The following is an 18,324-nucleotide window of genomic DNA, read 5'->3' as shown; positions in this document are numbered from 1 at the left end:
CCGGAGTGCAGCTCGCAGTGCCGGAACCGGTGAGGAGCGGCCGCGCTCATCGAGGAGCCCCGGGGGTGCCTGAGTGTGACGGCCCGGGGTGCGGAGGGGGCTCAGACTCGCCGGAGCGTGGGAGCGCCACGGAGCACGTCCCGAGGGACAGAAGAGGCACCAGTGGGGCAGCGGAGGCCGAGGCCGACCGCAACAAAGGTGCTCAGAGGGACTGGTCCCGGTGAGTAGCCCCCCACCCTGGTCGAGTGAGGTGACGAGTGGAGCCAGGCCAGCAGACTGGGCCCACCGGGCGAAACAGTGGGGGCGCTGCCTGCCCGCAGCGTGGAGGCGGCCTAGTCAATCTGTGGTGTGGAGACCCTGACCTCATTAACTGCTAGACGCGGATCCGCCCTTGCATTGGGGGGGTGCAGACAGGTGGCGGCTGGTCGGCAGTTTCTCCTGTGGGTCGCCTGCTCAGTTCGGCCACATCAAGCACTCCACCGCGCGGTCTGGAGGGAACGACGGTCGGTCGCGGACACCGCAGAACCCAACGTTGGGCCGGTGTGGGAACTGGCTGCGGGGAACCGGCGCCTGGTATCCTGGGGAGCTGATTTGCAAGGAAGCCGAGGGGCTATTCTGTCTGGCTCATCCTGTGGAACTGTGTGGTGCTATCTATCCCTGTCCTGTGGACCCCGAAAGACACTGCATTGCTGGCATTGAGGCGCCAACTGGCGGGAAACTCCTTTGCCTTCATCCTGACGGAGTGGCGGCTGCCTGTATTGCGCCTAGGCTGGGGTGGCCGGTCGGGGCGAGCCCTTTGTCGCCCTTTATTGCCCGGCGGTCCCATAACGGGGTCCGCCTCTGATCCCTGCAGTGGGAGACTTCGCCTTGACCCGCGCCTATCTGGAAACTCTGAACTCTGAAGATGTCCAACACTCTGCGTAAGGGGAAGCAGGGGAAGGATGGCACCTCTAAATCCTCTCAACAGCCGGCCTCTCCCGGGGCCAGTGGTTCGTCTCGGCAGTCGGATGATGAGGCGCCTGCCACCAAGGCCTTTATGACTGAGTTGTTTGCCGCTATCAAGGAGGAAATCTCGGACCTCCGTGGTCAGCTGGCGTCGGATCTGCGTGAGATGCGGAGAGATGTGGATGGGATTGGCGAACGAGTGGCGACGTTGGAAGACCATGATCTGAACGTTGCGAATGATGTGCACCAACTCCAACAGGACGTCATCCGCCTCACTGAACAGAATCTGGACCTGCAGGCCCACACGGAGGATTTGGAAAACCGGTCTAGGAGGAACAATATCCGAATTCGTGCAGTCCCTTGGGACGGTGAAGCTGGGGATCTACGCGGCTACGTGCAGGCCCTGTTCTTACAAGTCTTGGCCGAGGACGATCTGCAGGAAATAAGAATGGACAGGGTCCATAGAGTAGGTTTACCTAGGAGAGGAGGGGGGCCTCCCCCGGACATCCTCGTCTGTGTGCACGACTTCCAGGTGAAGGAACGTATCCTGCGGAAAGCAAGAGCCATCTCCTCCTTGCAGTTCAGGGGCCACAGTCCACAGCTTTACCAAGACCTGGCGGCGTCGACACTGCAGAAGAGGAGGGACTTCCGACCAGTGACTGCCTATCTTCGGGACCACAACATCTCCTACTCATGGGGGCACCCCTTCCGCATCATATTCCGATGGCAGAACCGACTAGAACAAATCCGCTCTCTTCAGGCAGCTAAGGACCTGCTGGGTCTGGATGACGTCCCTCCCTCGCGAGAGACCAATGACCCTTCAACGCGGAGGCGGCGTCGGTCGTCCTCCTGGCACAGAGTAGGAGCATCCCCGAATCGGCGACGACCGGACAGCGCTGCCAGCTTATTGGAACGTGGAGATGCGGTGGCTTCGGTGGCCTCCGCCACGTTGACTGACTCTCAACAGAGCTCGAGGGCAGCGTGATCATGACCAGTAACAGATCGGCGCCGGAGGGGATCTGGCCTTGAGGTCTTGGGGGTGCGTTTGTACTTTTGGAGAAGACACCCCGGACCATGGCCCTGGGGGTTCCCGAGATGGTACCCTCTCCCCATTTCCAGTCCGGAGGGGGTTTTGTGACCTGTCATCTTCTGGAACTGTTGAGGACATTGTTCAGGTTCAGTGCCTTCTGTTATTTTCTATTGTTGCTCTGTTTGCTGAGGGGGGGTGGGGGGCGGTGGGTTCGAAGGGCGAGGGCTGTGGGGGGGGGTGTTGGGGTTTGGGAGGGGGGGGGTTGGGGTGGTGGTGGCGACCGGGAGCTGCGTGTGTGAGATGTTGTCTGCATTCCATGTGTTCTCTTCTAGAGTCTATTGCAGGGGGTCTCTTCCTGGAACATTCTTTGCCACGTATGTACTTCTGAGTTCCCTAATTGTTGCTGGCTGCTTGAGGGTGAGTGGTCTGGAGTTCTTGGGTGGGCGGAATACTGTCTTCCGGGGTTGGATGCTGGCCTGGTCGCTGGTAGCGGGGTGTCTCGCTGATCGGCATCTCTATTGGCTGCTTGGCGGGACACCAGGTGTGCCTGGCTGTGGGAGATCTGATTATGCTGCTCTGGTGATGAGGAGGGGGTGGAGGGGGGCCTGGAGGGGGACGAATGGGAGTTGGGACTCGCCCGGGTGTGTGTGGTGTGGAGGTAACACTGGTCGGGGAGGGGGCGGGGTCCTTGTTGCCAGGCTTCCAGAGCGGAGAGTCCCACTGTTGTTATGCCTATTAATGTAGGAACCTGGAATGTGAAGGGTCTCAACTCCCCGCAAAAGCGCCACAAGCTCTGGAAGTACCTGTTGGATCACCATCTGGATGTAGTGGCCCTCCAGGAAACCCACCTAGCTAGGAGGGATGAACTTAGGCTTCGACACCGACAGTTTCCCCTCATTTATAGGGCATCTGCGTCCACTAAGCATAGAGGGGTGGCCCTAATGTTCAAGGCGTCCCTTCACTTTCAACCTCTGGGGGTGAGTGGTGACAAGGAAGGCCGATGGCTCATGGTGAAGGGGTCCTTGTATGGTCAACAATGTACTTTTGTGGTTGTGTATGCCCCTAATGCTGGACAAAATGGGTTTTTACAGGAACTGATGGACAGGGTGGGGAACTTTGTGGAGGGGCGCTTGTTCCTCATGGGGGATTTTAACATGGTGTGGGACAAGGGCATGGACAGCTCAGGTGCGCGCCGGGCAGACTCGGGTTTTTTTTCGGCTGAAACACAGCGACAAATAGAGGCTTTGGGCCTGGTGGACAGCTGGCGCTTCCTGCACCCGCAATCTAGGGATTATACATTCTTTTCCTCGGTACATCAATCTTACTCCCGTATAGACCATATTTTTGTTAGCCAGGCGCTTAGGGGGGATGCCCAATTTTCTGATATCTTCTCGATCTCGTTATCCGATCACAGCTTGGTGGTTCTAGGCCTGCAATGGCATGTTGGAGGGGACGGTTGGCGGAAGTGGTATTTCCCGGCGGCACTCACCCGAGATGAGGTGTCTTGTAAAGCGCTACGGAAGGCTATTGGAGATTTCATGGCGCTTAACCCGCCCTCTGATACCTCAGTTTATGTCACTTGGGACGCGTGCAAGGCCTCCTTGCGGGGCACCTGTCTCGCCCTTAACGCCAACCTCAATAAACTTAGAAGGACGGAGAGAGAGGCCCTGGAGGCGGAGCTTGCCCTCTTGGAACAGGCACACAAATCCAACCCATCCAGAGTGAATCTCCGACCGTTGACGGCGGTGAGGGGGAAATTGAGGGCCCACTATAATAACAGGGCTGAATTCACCCTCCTCCGCCTCCGCCGAGTCTCCTACTCCCAGGGGAACAAGGTTGGGCGGCACTTGGCACGGCAACTCCACGATAAACGCGAGAAGGAATACATTGGGGGCATACGGGACCGAGCAGGTTCCGTACAGCATGGTGACGCTGACAAGGCAGAACTTTTTGGCCGCTTTTACGCTGATCTTTATGCAAGTGATGCCCTTGACTCGGAGGCTCAATCTACATTTCTGAATGATCTCCCGATACCGCAGGTCTCCAAGGAATGGAACGACTTGTTGGGTTCCCCGATCACTAGAGAAGAATTCCTGACCGCCATTAAGGCATTAAAACTTCACAAAGCCCCGGGCCCGGACGGCTACACTGCCCTGTTTTATAAGACATTTGTGTCAGAACTCTGTGATTACCTGGTTTCCCTCTTTAATGCCATCGCGTCGGAGGGCAGGACTTCTGACACTATGGCCGAAGCGTTAATCACAGTTCTCCCCAAACCGGGAAAAGATCCCTCTGAATGCGCCTCTTACCGACCGATAGCGCGCCTCAACCTGGACGCTAAACTGTACTCTTCTATACTCGCGGGGAGGATGCAGGACTTGATGCCGGCTCTGGTGCAGCCGGACCAGTCCGGATTTATCAAAGGAAGGCAAACTCATGACAACTTGAGACGTGTGGTCCACCTGATCGAAAAGGCTACTAGATTTCGTATTCCGGCGGTCTTAATAGGCCTTGACGCGGAGAAAGCCTTTGACCGCGTCGATTGGAGCTTTTTACATCGTACGCTGGCGGCTTCTGGGTTTTCACCCCGCTTCATACGAATGCTTGAGGCTAATTATAGCAACCCCATGTCGAGAGTGTTGGTTAATGGCCACAGGTCTGGGCGTTTCCGACACTCGCGTGGAACGCGTCAGGGATGTCCTCTCTCCCCACTCCTCTTCGCTTTAAGTATTGAGCCCTTGGCTCTTGCGATCCGGGAACACGAACATATCTTGGGCATCCCCTTCGCCGGAGAACAGCATAAGATCTCGCTATTTGCGGACGACGTGCTGCTCTCGATTAAAGATCCGGAACTGTCGCTGCCTTATGTTCATACAGTGCTCTCTGACTTTGAGAGGGTGGCCGGTTTCAGAGTCAACCTTACCAAATCATATATTCTGAACTTGACTCTCCCGCCCGAGGGGGTGCTTCGATTACGAGCGCTTACCCCCTTACCGTGGTCGACCTCCTCGCTGTTGTATCTGGGAGTGCATCTGACGCCCACGCTAGGCGCCTTATTCTCGGCTAATTTTACACCCATGTTGACTGTGATTCGCGCTGACCTCGAGAGATGGAAACCCAAATTCATTTTGTGGCTGGGTAGGATTCATGCCCTCAAGATGGTCTCCTCCCAAAGCTTCTGTACCTCTTCCAGGCGTTGCCTATCCAGTGGAGTTGGCCTATTTTCGCCGGCTAAAAACTCTGATGTTGAAGTATGTGTGGCAGGGTGGCAGGGCGCGACTTTTGTATGCAGTGCTTCGCCGTCCACGAACGGAAGGGGGGGTGGGGTTCCCGGATATGCACATGTATTATAAGGCGGCGCAATTGAGGGTCCTAGTTGAATGGTCACAGCAACTTTCGGAGAAGCATTGGCTCCATATGGATCGATGTGTGGCCGGCAGATCCGTTTGGGACCTGGCCTGGAAACCCAAGGCTGACCGTCCCAGGAATGCGTACATTAGCACCCCTACCAGCACGGTGCTGAAGGTCTGGGATACACTCAGTGGGGACGACTGGTGGACCACCTTCCCTTCTCCCTTTATCCCTATTCATTTTAATCCGGCCTTTCCCCCAGCATTGTCTGACGGACCTTTTGAGGTTTGGAGGGAGGGCGGTTGCCGAGCTCTTACCCACCTGTTTCATGGGGCGGCGCCGCTTACCTTTCATAACTGTATGCGAGACTATGGAGTGCCGCCCACTGAACGCTTCCGTCACCTCCAACTCTTACACTGGGCAACATCGACTGCAGTCGGGGACGCCGCTACTAGGCCACTGACGAAATTTGAGGCTTTTATTCTCCGCACATCCACGATGAGGGGGACGATTTCCTTCCTATATGGGTTGTTACTCGATACTGCGGATTCCCCCCGTCCTCGCTACATGGACCACTGGGAGGCTACCCTGGGTAGGGACATTTCTAACGGCGAGTGGAGGAGCCTCTGGCGGGATGTGACGACACATAACCATTCCACGGATCTCCGAGAGGCTCACTTAAAACTAGTGTTTGACTGGTATCTATACCCCTCTAAGCTGCATCGGATCTTTCCAGCTACCTCAGATAGATGTTGGCAGGGCTGTGGTATGTTAGGGGACTTTCGCCACATTTGGTGGGACTGTCTCGCCATTCGTCCCTTTTGGTCCGAGATCCTGTCCCATATTAAAGACATAATGGGCTATCCGATTCCGAATTCAATGGATTATGTCCTGCTGGGGCTTAGGGATCCGTTATTGGAACATCAGACTAGGGCGGATAAACGCATGGTATGGCTGTGTTTAGGGGCGGCTAAATTAACGTTAGCAGCTGCCTGGAAGAGCCCATCTGCACCGGCCATTTCGTTGTGGCACGCGCGGCTGTGGCGACTCTTAAGTATGGAAAGAATGTCTGATATATTTCTGGGGAACTTCAAGAACTTCATATTTACCTGGGGTCCCTTGGTGAGATTCCTGTCCCGAGGTTTACCCTCTGCAGTTTGTCCTCCAGCACTTCGTGCATTACACCTATTTCAAGTTTAACCATTCCCGTATGGGAAGTTGCGCTGTATGGATGTTGGTCGCCACCACCAGGGGAAGGGTGTGGGGGGGGGGGTTGGGGGGATTGAGGGGAATTGGGGGGGGTTGTAGTTTACTCTTGTTGCGACATACCTCATAAGTGGAAGTGACCTGAGTGGCATTCCTGACTAAAATACGCTTTGAATTGGGGTCGCCTCCTTGTGCCCAGTGGACAATCACTACGGACTTGCCGCACTCACTGCATCGGTGCTGACCGGCTAACACGAACATTGATATGGGCGGCATTGTATCATATCTGTGGGGGGCTCTATAGCAAAAATATTAGCACCCCCTGTGTGGGGAAATGTGGCAATATGTCGCCAGTTCTACTGTTCTTCTCCTTCTTTTGTTCCTTCTTACTTTTCTTGCTTTCTCTGTAACTCTTGAGCAAATAACAAAAATAAAAATTTTATTAAAAAAAAAAGAACTGAACTCCAGGCCAATTGTTGTTATATCCTCAGATATAGTTGTTTTATTTTTAGAACCAACAGTTATAAAAATATACTTTGAGGTAGGAGTACTCTCATGTAAATACTTTGCAGAGGAGCAATAATTTTGTACACACAATAATTACAGGATAGCTAATAAGCAATACAGTTCTGAAACACACTCTAGCATTGAGCTCAATGGGTTTTTCATAGGAAAGAACAGTCAATTACTTTATGGATTACTTTGGCAGTTCCAGGACTAGATCTTACATTCAGTCCTGGGGTCTAAGCTGAAACCAGATTAGCAAAAACATTTTAGTTACTGTGATGAAGTTTCCTAAATATAAAGCTGTTTTAAAAGTTCACACTTAGTAACTTTTCAAGGTGATTCTGACAATGTTGTTCAATGGGAGGAAATTCAGGTTACAGGTAAAGTACGATCACGTTACTTTTGTAACCCAGTACTAGTCTCCTAGGGCCAGCACTGGGGGCTTAACTCAAAACAGGTAGGTATTTGCGTTTCAGTATTTCGTACGATTTTTAAAGAATATTTGCAGTTTTCAAAAGTAGATACTTGGAAGAAATTTCATAGAAAAGCAGACAATAGGTTCCTATGGAGAAAATACAGATTACTAGTAAAACCGCTAGGGATTACTTTTGCGATTCAGTACTGGGCTGAAAGGTACAGTACTGGCTACTCTCCTGATCATAGGAGAGTATTTTAGAATTCGGACTTTGGCTGATTTTATAGGAATATTTTTAGTTTTCCAAACTCCACACTTAGAAAATTTTCGAGTCAAAATGGGTCAATGTTATCCAATGGCAGGTAAGTGAATTACCGGTTTCCAGGTGAGTACTTGGTTGGTGAAGTTAGGGTTCTGGGCGTAGACTCAGGGGTCCCGCAGGGTTAGGTGAGTACAGTTAGTTCAGCCCCAGCGGCGCAGGGGCGGCCGGGTGCAGAGGTAGGTAGGCCCAGTGTTATCCAATGAGGGAAAGGGGGCCTTTGGTTGGTGGCGGCTGGCTAGCAGGCCACGCGGCTCTGGGAGCTGGGCGCCTGGTCACTTGCTCAGGGCAAGAGGGAAGTAAGATAGGACAGAGAGCCAAAGTGGGAGGGGGGTGGGAGGCCTGGTCTCTTATATTGTGTCGGAGTATGCTCTGCAAATGTTGTTCCCTTGAATGATCTGAGTGTATCGCCATGTAAAGGTGCTGTGATTTTAGGAGACGCTGATTCGCACCTTATCGGGCGCCTTTGGGATGGTGGGTGAGAGTTATACTTGTGTGGCTTGGAATGTGCGCGGCCTCAACACACCTAGGAAGACCAGGCAGGTACTAGCTCATTTGGATAGGCATGGAGTAGGCATCGCCTTATTGCAGGAGACTCATCTGACTGTACACACTGAGGGATCTATAGCGCGCAGATGGGCTGGGTACCGGCTAGCCTCCTCTTATTCTAGTTACGCCCGTGGGGTCCTCATCCTTATTAAAAAAGGGATACATTTTACTCCGTTGGACTCTTGCATTGATAGTGGGGGCCGCTGGGCAGTAGTGAGAGGCACACTGGGCACGACAGAAGTGATTATCGCTAATGTATACGGTCCTGTGGTGGACGAACCAGCGTCACTGTCTTCTTTATTTCAGGTGCTGCGTACGTGGCCGGAATCTGCCCTGCTGATTGGGGGCGACCTAAACACACACTTAGATCCCCGACTTGATAAATCTGCCCTCGCGAGTAGCCGTATGTTGAAGACCGCGGCTTGTGTACGGCAGTTTATGGAGGAGAGGGGCTTGGTTGACGCATGGCGCCTGCGGAACGATGGGGTAAGGGCAGGCACGCACATTACACCATCTCACAACACATGGTCTCGACTGGACTACTGGATTTTGGACCGTTCACCCAATGGGTGGGTGACTGACACATACACACTCCCCCGGACCCTATCGGATCACAATCCGGCCATGCTCAAACTGCAGATTCCACAGACTAGGCGGCCTCCTTTTACATGGCGGTTTCGAGCGGATGCCCTGCTAGATCCTGTCTTTGCGGATACTGTCTATACAGCCATAGAGCAGTATTTTGACCTGAACGTGGGCACGGTGGATAGTGCTGCCACCCTCTGGGAAGCGTTTAAGGCTAATATACGGGGGGTCTGTATAGGCACGACTGCAGGCATTTTACGCGACCTGCGGGGACAAATACTGAAGGTTGAAACCAAACTGCATGACTTAGAATCCTCATATGACTCACTTCCCTCACTAGACACACTGGCAAGTATTAGGGAATACACCGAGGAACATAAATCCCTAGCGGAGGCAGAGATGAGGTATATCTCCAAGCACTTTGTGGCTAGAGCGTACGGAGAGGGTGGCAGGCCGGGCAGGGTACTAGCTAGTCGTTTACGTGAGCGGAACACTGCCCCACCCATAGAACACATAGTGGACGATAATGGCATCAGACACCATACAACGGACGCTATATTGGGGCAATTCCGCGATTTCTATGGAAGGCTCTACTCGACCCGGGGCGAAGTGTCGGACTCTGTTATGGAAGATTACCTGCAGGGTACTGCCTGTGCCTGGCTATCGGACGCCCATAGGAAATATCTTGGCGTGCCTATTGATGTGACCGACATAAAGGAGGCAATACTTACTTTGCCGAACAAGAAAGCCCCAGACCCCGATGGGCTGACAGCTGAATTTTATAAACGATATTCCGATCTCCTAGTGCCCCACATCCTGGCAATGTACGCTGAGGCACACGAGCTGGGCTATCTTCCTCCGTCTCTGCGCCAAGCGCTGATCATCACTTTACTGAAAAAAGACAAGCCACCCGACAGATGCGAGTCTTACCGGCCCCTTTCCCTGATTAATATTGACGCCAAGATTCTCGCTAAAATTCTCGCAACTAAGCTCCACCCATTGATGCCCATGCTCGTTCTACCTGACCAGTCAGGCTTTATTCCTGATCGCTCCACATCGTGGAATCTCTGCACAATCTTTGCGATGTTCCATGTTCTCAACCCAGACCTACAAGCTGTGGCCGTGTTGCTTGACGCGGCTAAAGCCTTCGACTCGATCGAATGGCGATATATCTTTTTTGTTCTCCGTCGGATGGGGTTCCCCCCTGTTTTTGTCCGTTGGATTCAAATTCTGTACACTGATGCTTCCGCAAGAGTGCGGGTAGGCGGTTTCACCTCTGATTCATTGGCGATCCAGCGTGGTACCAGGCAGGGGTGTCCTCTCTCTCCCCATTCCTTTTTGCTATTATATTGGAACCATTGATGTGTCGAATCCGGCAGCACCATAGGGAAGCTGCGCTCAATTTTGATAACAGACCGGTGGGCGTCTCTGCTTATGCAGATGATATGGTTGTGTATGTACGCGATCGACATACCCACCTAGCGCAAATCATCCGGGAATACGTCCGCTTTGGCCTCCTCTCCGGATTGTGCATCAACTGGGATAAGTCAGTTGTAATCCCCCTCACACTGGCCACTTCTGCCCCCACTCTGGAATATCCGCTGCTGTGGACTGTAGATCCCGTGAAATACCTGGGGATCTGGGTTCATAGAGACCCGGAGATTGTCATTCGTGAAAATTATGGTCGGGCTTATGCTGACTTGGTACAACGGGTAGATAAATGGGTGGCTTTACCTCTGTCATTGGCGGATCGCATTGCGGTCATTAAGATGTACTTGTTCTGCAATATCAATATTCGCTTGAATAAACTTTTTTTCACCACTCTTCAGACACAGTTACTCCGCCTGGTCTGGGGGTCGAAACCCCCGCGCATCAGCTGGGCGACCCTGGCCCTACCTTTTGACAAAGGAGGATTCTGTGCGCCAGATTTTTACATATATTATCTATGTGGCCTGGCTCATTTCGCGTTCTTTTGGTACAGACCTCATGGCTTTATCCCGCATGTAGCGGTTGAGGGTGGGGACGCGGGAGATATTCCTTTGCAGAACATATTAACCTACACGCACAGACATGTACCTAGGACGGAGATCAATACGATTGCCGCCACGTGCTCAGCCTGGCAGGCAATTGGTAGACTGACGGACAAACTGCCTTTCTACGCGCCAAACATGAGCATTGGAGGCCATGGCGCTATCTCTATGGCACAAGAGCGTGGCTCAATGAAGCTGCTCTCTGAAGCTGGCATCTCCACTATGGGTGATCTATTTAGAGACGGGACGTATATCTCTGGGGATGAGCTGCAATATATCTCCAGTGCTTCACCCCTATTCACATACACATGTTATCGATTGCGGCGCGCTGTGCGAGATCATTATCCTAGCTTCCCGTGTGAGCCTGTCACCTCCAAAGCCCTGCAATTAGTGCTTACGTCCACCACCAGAAAGCACCTGCTCACTAGGTTGTATAAAGTGGTATTCTCGGAATTGGTCCTTCCAGAAGATCGTAGCTTGGCTAGATGGAACACTGCTCTGGGCACACAACTGGAGGCGGACACATGGGGTCATATCTGCTCCCTCACGGGCATGCTATCGCCCAATAGCAACCTCCGCATTATCCATTTGAAGTTTATACACCAGACATACCACACTCCAACTAAGCTGCATAGAATTGGTTATAGGGACACTGACGATTGTAGGAGATGTGGGCGTGCTGGTGCTGACTTCATCCATCTATCATGGCACTGTCCTGCTGTGGTAAATAAATAAATAATACCCTATTTTTGACTAGACTTATAGCATAACAGATAGCTCAATAAATAAGAGTCAAGATTCGAGGTAGTAGGAGTTTCTGCAGGTTTATTACAGCATAAGGACAGGATCAGGACAACCTGCATAGGAACAGAATGACAGGGCCCAGCAGGACAACTGGGGCCCAGCAGGGGAAAAGAGGCCCAGCAGGGGAAAAGAGGCCCAGCAGCTGCTGGGGCTAGGTCTGGGATGAGCGCGCTAACATTCAATAACAAAACACAGGCATATATACATAGCGCAAACACATAGCATTACATTGCAGTAGGCGTAGCAGTAGGTGGAGTAGAAGGCGTGACGCGTAGCAGTCGCGAGAGATAACAGTAAAAAGAGGTGTAACTGGGCGTATACATAGACATGTGATGCAAACGTAACAGAATATGTCTTGAATGGGCGGAAACTTTGGAGGGGGCTACCTAAGGAGCCGGGACCTCTAACCTAATGGTGCGCGAAAACTGGCAATGACGTGTTACTAGGAGAAGCTGGGGGCTACGAACTCTGTGCTAGGAGCAGAGACTAAAGTCTGGAGGGTCGGAGCGACATGTACCTAAACCCTATCTGGTATCTAATGTTTAGGGAACATGTTGATATAAACTAGAAGTCATGAGGGGAAAAGCTAACTTGATTCTAAGACTGGACCATGCATTATTCTACATGTAGTGCGTGATGAAGAATACTAAATGACCATAAAATACAGTATTTCTCTAACATGGAGACGAGAAGGCTAGACAATGACGGAAACTGTTGATGCAGTTCAGTAGCTTAGGAATGCAGAGGAGGAGGACTGAACTGATAACTGGAACTATAACATACTTTTGGCAGACTCAGAGGCAGAGCCGGGGTGCACCGGGCACTGCAAGGCAGGAAGTAAGTGAAGGGTCGAGGATACAGGTGGGGGCTGTATCGCTCCTCAGCGAGGCTTTCAGGAGACAGGAGCTGAATCTGTGATCCGGGCCCTTTTGAGGCCTGGAAACGGGGACTTTATAATTGAATAACGTGCACACTGAGAAACGTGGCAACATTACTTACATAGGCCTGATATTCGTAGTATTCACGAGGACTGGAAACTAACATACTAGAGGTGGACACAACTGTAATTGCGTCATTAATCAGGCATGGGGAATAACATATGCATATTGGTCATGCACACATAACATATGATGGATGAGGCGTAGGGACACAGAACATGGCAAAATTTACTTTTCCACATTCCCTCCTTGTCACTACGTTTCCATCAGGAAACATCAATATTCATGATACCATCTATCATTTCATACAGTACCATTTGTTCATCTCGAATTGTCTTGGAACGGGATTTAGAACGGGGCTTGGGACTGGGAATACAAGAGGTAGCACACATGCTGCAAATCGCAGGGCCACATTGTATACAGAGGCAGCAGCTAAATATGATCGCTACTGCAATACCTAAAAAGGACAGGACTTTCCAACCCCACGCGGAAATTATATTCCAGAACCAACCGGACCATGTCCAGGTGCCTGGATCTTGGTGTAACAGATGGGCAATTTTATGGAGTCTGGTTATAGCTGAATAAACAGACGGCGCGTTATTTGGAATGAAAATACAACAACTGGATCCGAGAATTCTACAGGCCCCGCCCCTATCGGCCAGTATGACGTCAAGGACGAGACGATTCTGTAAAACGACAATTCTCATAAAGGATTGCTCTTCAGTTAAGTTACCTAGAGCAGAGGCAGTCTCATCTACTACTGCTTAAAGGGTTCTTGTTAACCTACGGATTAGCTTACTATTTACAACTGTACCTAAATAAGGGAAAACACCTTTATCTATATCAATGAATTGCTCTGCGGCGGTTTCAGTATAATCGACAATCGGGAGGTTTCTCTTGTGTCTAGTGTGTACTAAGAAAGAATTCCTATGATAGTCAGGTGGGGCTAGAAAAACAGGTGGCAGTAGGAAAGCAATGTAACAGGTTCCCTCCCAATCGAGGGGCAGACGGACATATGCAGTTTGACCACAAATAAAATAAGAATGACGTGAAGCTTTGAAAACTGATTTCCCACTGTCACTATACTGGATAACAGTAGTACATTCACTATGACCTATATGTACAGAACCATAACTACGGACACATAATTCGCCTTTGACTGGTAGTACTGAAATAGCGGGTGAGTCTGGAGTAGTATCAGACTGAACATTCAGAACCATGAAATTCGACGAATAATTTCCTAAATTATATACTTCATTTTCTAAATCTAAACCTGTTCTGTGGGGGAGACCTTGCTTGTCTGGGAAACATGTACTGTTAAGAAAAGACATATCTGTTGAGGATGACGTTAACGTGGACCATGCTCCACACGAACCATTGTGTGAGAATGGATAAGGAAAGAGTGGCAGAACTCCCTTCGGTGTCTGGAAAGGGGGGAGTCGAGCACACACCCAACAATTAGTGGCATTGCTGGTCTGGTGTGAATAATGTAACATACGGATGAAGGTGTTATTACGCATGGCGAGGCGGTATGCATATTCGTGAGGAGGCAGATCACTAAACGTGTGCTCTACTGTAGCATGAGTAGACATATTTACATGAGGAACTGAAAAACACAGATAGAAAGCATAGCTGGTGCAAGAAACCATTATGCTGATGAATAATATGAAACTCAGAAAAACGATACATTTGATTGAGCTTTGACTGACTCTCTCACTATGGGGGTCTATTTTATACATGTCAGAAACAGTCTAACCGTTTCACCTAGGGGAGGACTTATACAATCAAACTGGCTGACTTATTAGACCTGAGCTTTAACTTATACTCCTGTTGCGGAGTTTTCTCTAACAAGGGAGGGGTTGTAATAAAGTCTTGTGCGGGACAGTCCTTTAAAACAATGTTCTGGCAATCCTTCGAATCCTGGGAAATGTTCTTGGAAATGTTTTTGAAGACTGGTTTCGGTCCTTTGAAAAGTTTTACATGAGAAAGGTGGACCCACCCCTTCCTGCCTTCCAACTTGACGGCAGTTCGGGTGGTCAAGAGGACCTGACGTGGCTCCTTCCAACGTGGTTCCAGCGGACTTGATCTGTCAAAGTTCCGGACGAGCACCATCGAACCTGGAACGATTTCATGCGGTGCCACCTCGGTATTGTCTGGAAATGCGGCGGCAACCTGTGAACGACATGAGTTGAGGGCAGACATCAAGGAAGCTAGGTAATCTGTCAACATATTACATGAAACATCGGTAATACTTCGGGGTCTAGGAGTACCCCACATATTAGGGGGGCGGCCGAAAACGACCTCATACGGGGACAGACCTGATCTGGAATGTGCGACCATGCGCATGTAAAACAGAGCGACTGGCAAAGCTACTAACCAATCCACACCCTTGTCTTTACATACTTTTGCTATACGGATTTTCAGAGTCTGATTATGCCTTTCGACTAGTCCAGCTGCTTCTGGATGGCGTACACAATGGAACTTCCACTGGTACCCTAACAAAAGGGAAACGTGTTTCATGAGTTCAGATGAGAATGGCTGGCCGTTATCAGAATATACGACTCTAGGGAGTCCATATCTAGGGAAGAATTCACGAACCAACTGCTTGGCAGTGGTCGCGGCTGTGTAATCTGGGACTGGATATGCTTCTGTCCATCTGGACAAGGCGCATACAACTACAAGGACATACTTGAAACCTCGACATCGCTCCATTTGAATATAATCCATCTGGAGAACCTCAAAAGGGTGGTCAGGGGGCTGGAAACCACCTTGTTCCACCGGGACACTTTTACCTGGATTAAACTGACAACATATCATACAGGTACGGACTTTCTGCTTGGCTGCAGCTCGTAAATGCTTGTTGAACCAAATGTTCTGGATACTGTCTAACATAGCTTTTTCTCCTAAATGTGCTGGACTATGTGCGGTATTGATAATGACTTGAACCATAGAATCGGGGAGAAACCATGTGGCTCTACCCTTCGTTACCCATCCCTGATCTGTCTGGACCCCTCCTTGTACAGACCATTTCTTGATTTCATCGGGAGTAGCATGTGACTGGATATCTATGACATCTTGAGTAGGGTCCTTAACTGTCATGCATGTAATCGGATCTGGAGTATGTGTCTGTGTCTGATTAACTGAAATGTCTGGAGTCTGTGCTGTAAGCTTGGCTGTGCGGTCTGCTAAATCATTACCTTGGGAAATAATGTCAGTGACTTTCGTATGTGCTTTGCACTTCATGATAGCAATAGATGTCGGTAAATGTATGGCATCTAACAGGGCTTGAATAAGGAGACCATGCTGAATCTTGGTTCCATGAGAAGTCATAAAACCTCTCTCCTGCCAGAGCACTCCGAAGTCGTGTACAACTCCGAATGCGTAACGTGAATCTGTGTAAACATTAACCTTCAGGTTCTTGGCATGTATACAGGCTTGTGTCAGGGCGACTAGCTCTGCTGCTTGAGCGGACAGGGTGTCAATACGGTGTGTTTCAATAACTTCAGTGTCAGTAGTCACTGCATACGCGGCGACTAGTTCTCCTGTACTAGTTCTCATACATGAACCATCCACATAAAGTGTCAGGTCAGGATCTGGTAACGGAATATCTGTCAGGTCTTGTCTTGGCTTTGTCGTAATGTTAACTACTTCCACACAATCATGTGTGTCTGGATTTGAACTAACTGATGGTAACAGTGTAGCAGGATTCAGGACGTTGCAGCGTCTAATTTCTATGTGCGGCTGGAACAGTGTCAATTCATAACCTGTTAAACGTGCAATTGTCAAGTGCTGAGTTTGTGTTCGGTTTAAAAGAACTTCTACTGAATGTGGAACTTGTACTGTCAAGGAATGTCCTAAAACTATAGAATCACTTTGTCTGATAGCTAGTGCTGTGGCTGCAACTGACTTGAGGCACGCAGGCAACGCCTGGGCGACTGGATCTAATGTGCTAGAAAAATAAGCACAGGGCTTGTATTGACCTGCTTGATCTTGTGTGAGGACAGATAATGCTGTACCTTCGCGTTCAGTAACGAAAAGTGTAAAAGGCTTACTGTAGTTCGGTGTAGCTAGAACTGGAGCTTGACATAGGGCTTTCTTTAACTCGTTAAAACTAAGTGTATGGTCAGATGTCCAAGGGAGGACAGTCGATACGGCTGCCTCCTGTGTCGTTAACTGTATCAGTGGCTTGGCTAGGAATGCATACTGGGGAATCCATTGTCTACAATAAGAAGTAAGGCCGATAAAGGCACGTACCTCCTTCTGGGTTCTGGGCTGGGGAAGACTCGCTATTAACTGGATACGGTCGGGTGTCAACTGCCTACCCCTCTTGGACAGCAAGTGTCCTAAGTATACCACTTGCTGGACACAGAATTGAAGCTTCGAAGGTGACACCTTGTGCCCCATCTCGGCTAGAAAATACAGAACCGTAAGTGATGCTCGCTCGCAAGCACGTTCAGAACGGGCTGTGATCAGTAGATCATCGACATACTGGAGCAGGGCAGTGTCAGTTGGCATGTGAATGTTGTCTAGTTGTCTCTTGAGTGCTTGACTGTAAATACTAGGGCTTTCTGTGAATCCTTGAGGAGCGCGTGTAAACATATAGCTCCTTCCATTTAAACAAAATCCGAAAAGAAACTGGCTGTCTGGATGAATTGGAACACTAAAAAATGCATTCTTGAGGTCAATAACAGTGAAAAACATGGCTTCGGAATCAATGGCTGTTAACAGGGAAGAAATGTCTGGAACAACTGGGTACTGAGGAATAATACATTTATTAAGCTCTCGTAAATCAATCACTAATCGATATACTGGGGGTGCATTCGGATCAGTACGTTTCATGACTGGAATGATCGGAGAATTGCATACATTGGAGTCAGTTTCTACAACTACTCCTTGAGCCATGAGCTCGTCAATAATTTTGGATAAGGCTGCTACAGCCTCAGGTGGCAATCTGTATTGCCTGATTCGTGGTAACACTACACCTGGTTTGAGAGTCACACGATAGGGTGTGATTTGCATGTAACCTACATCAGTTGGACCTTGCGCCCATAAATACTGTGGAACATTAGACAATCTTGAATCAAAATCTCGTAATACATAGTGACCCTTAAAGTCACGTAGGAACAGACGTATTCCCTCTGGGGAACAGCAAATAACTGCACCTAACTCTTTCAGTGTCCTAATACCTAATAGATTTTCTGGACATGACTTAGTAAGTAACAGATCAGTAGTACGGGACAATGGACCTACTTCTAGAGTAACTGGCTTAGATATTTCATTAACTATGGGTTTTCCTGAAAATCCAAGGGAAACATTTCTTGAGCCTGAGAGCGGAGCCCCTGGTACTTCGGCGTGACTAATTGTGGTCCTACTTGCCCCTGTATCGATCAAAAACTTTCTGTCTTTCCCTAATACTTGACTATGAACATAGGGACCTTCTTGGTCTACAGGTATCTCGATGAGAGGCAAGCCTACCTCCCTCTCTAGGCTGTTTCATGAATATGACTGGTACTCTGGATACTCGGACTGTGCATACTGGTACATCTGCTGTGTAACATGCTGTGTTGCAGCGATAGGCTGCGGTGCGGAAACTGTCTGTTGTGCATTCTGTGACTGAGGAGTCTGTGAAACTTGTTCTTGTCTCG

This window comes from Lissotriton helveticus, chromosome 3_1, assembly GCF_964261635.1.
Source record: "Lissotriton helveticus chromosome 3_1, aLisHel1.1, whole genome shotgun sequence".
NCBI lineage: Eukaryota > Metazoa > Chordata > Amphibia > Caudata > Salamandridae > Lissotriton > Lissotriton helveticus.
The sequence above is the reverse complement of the archived record's forward strand: the minus strand, read 5'-3'. Positions refer to the sequence as shown.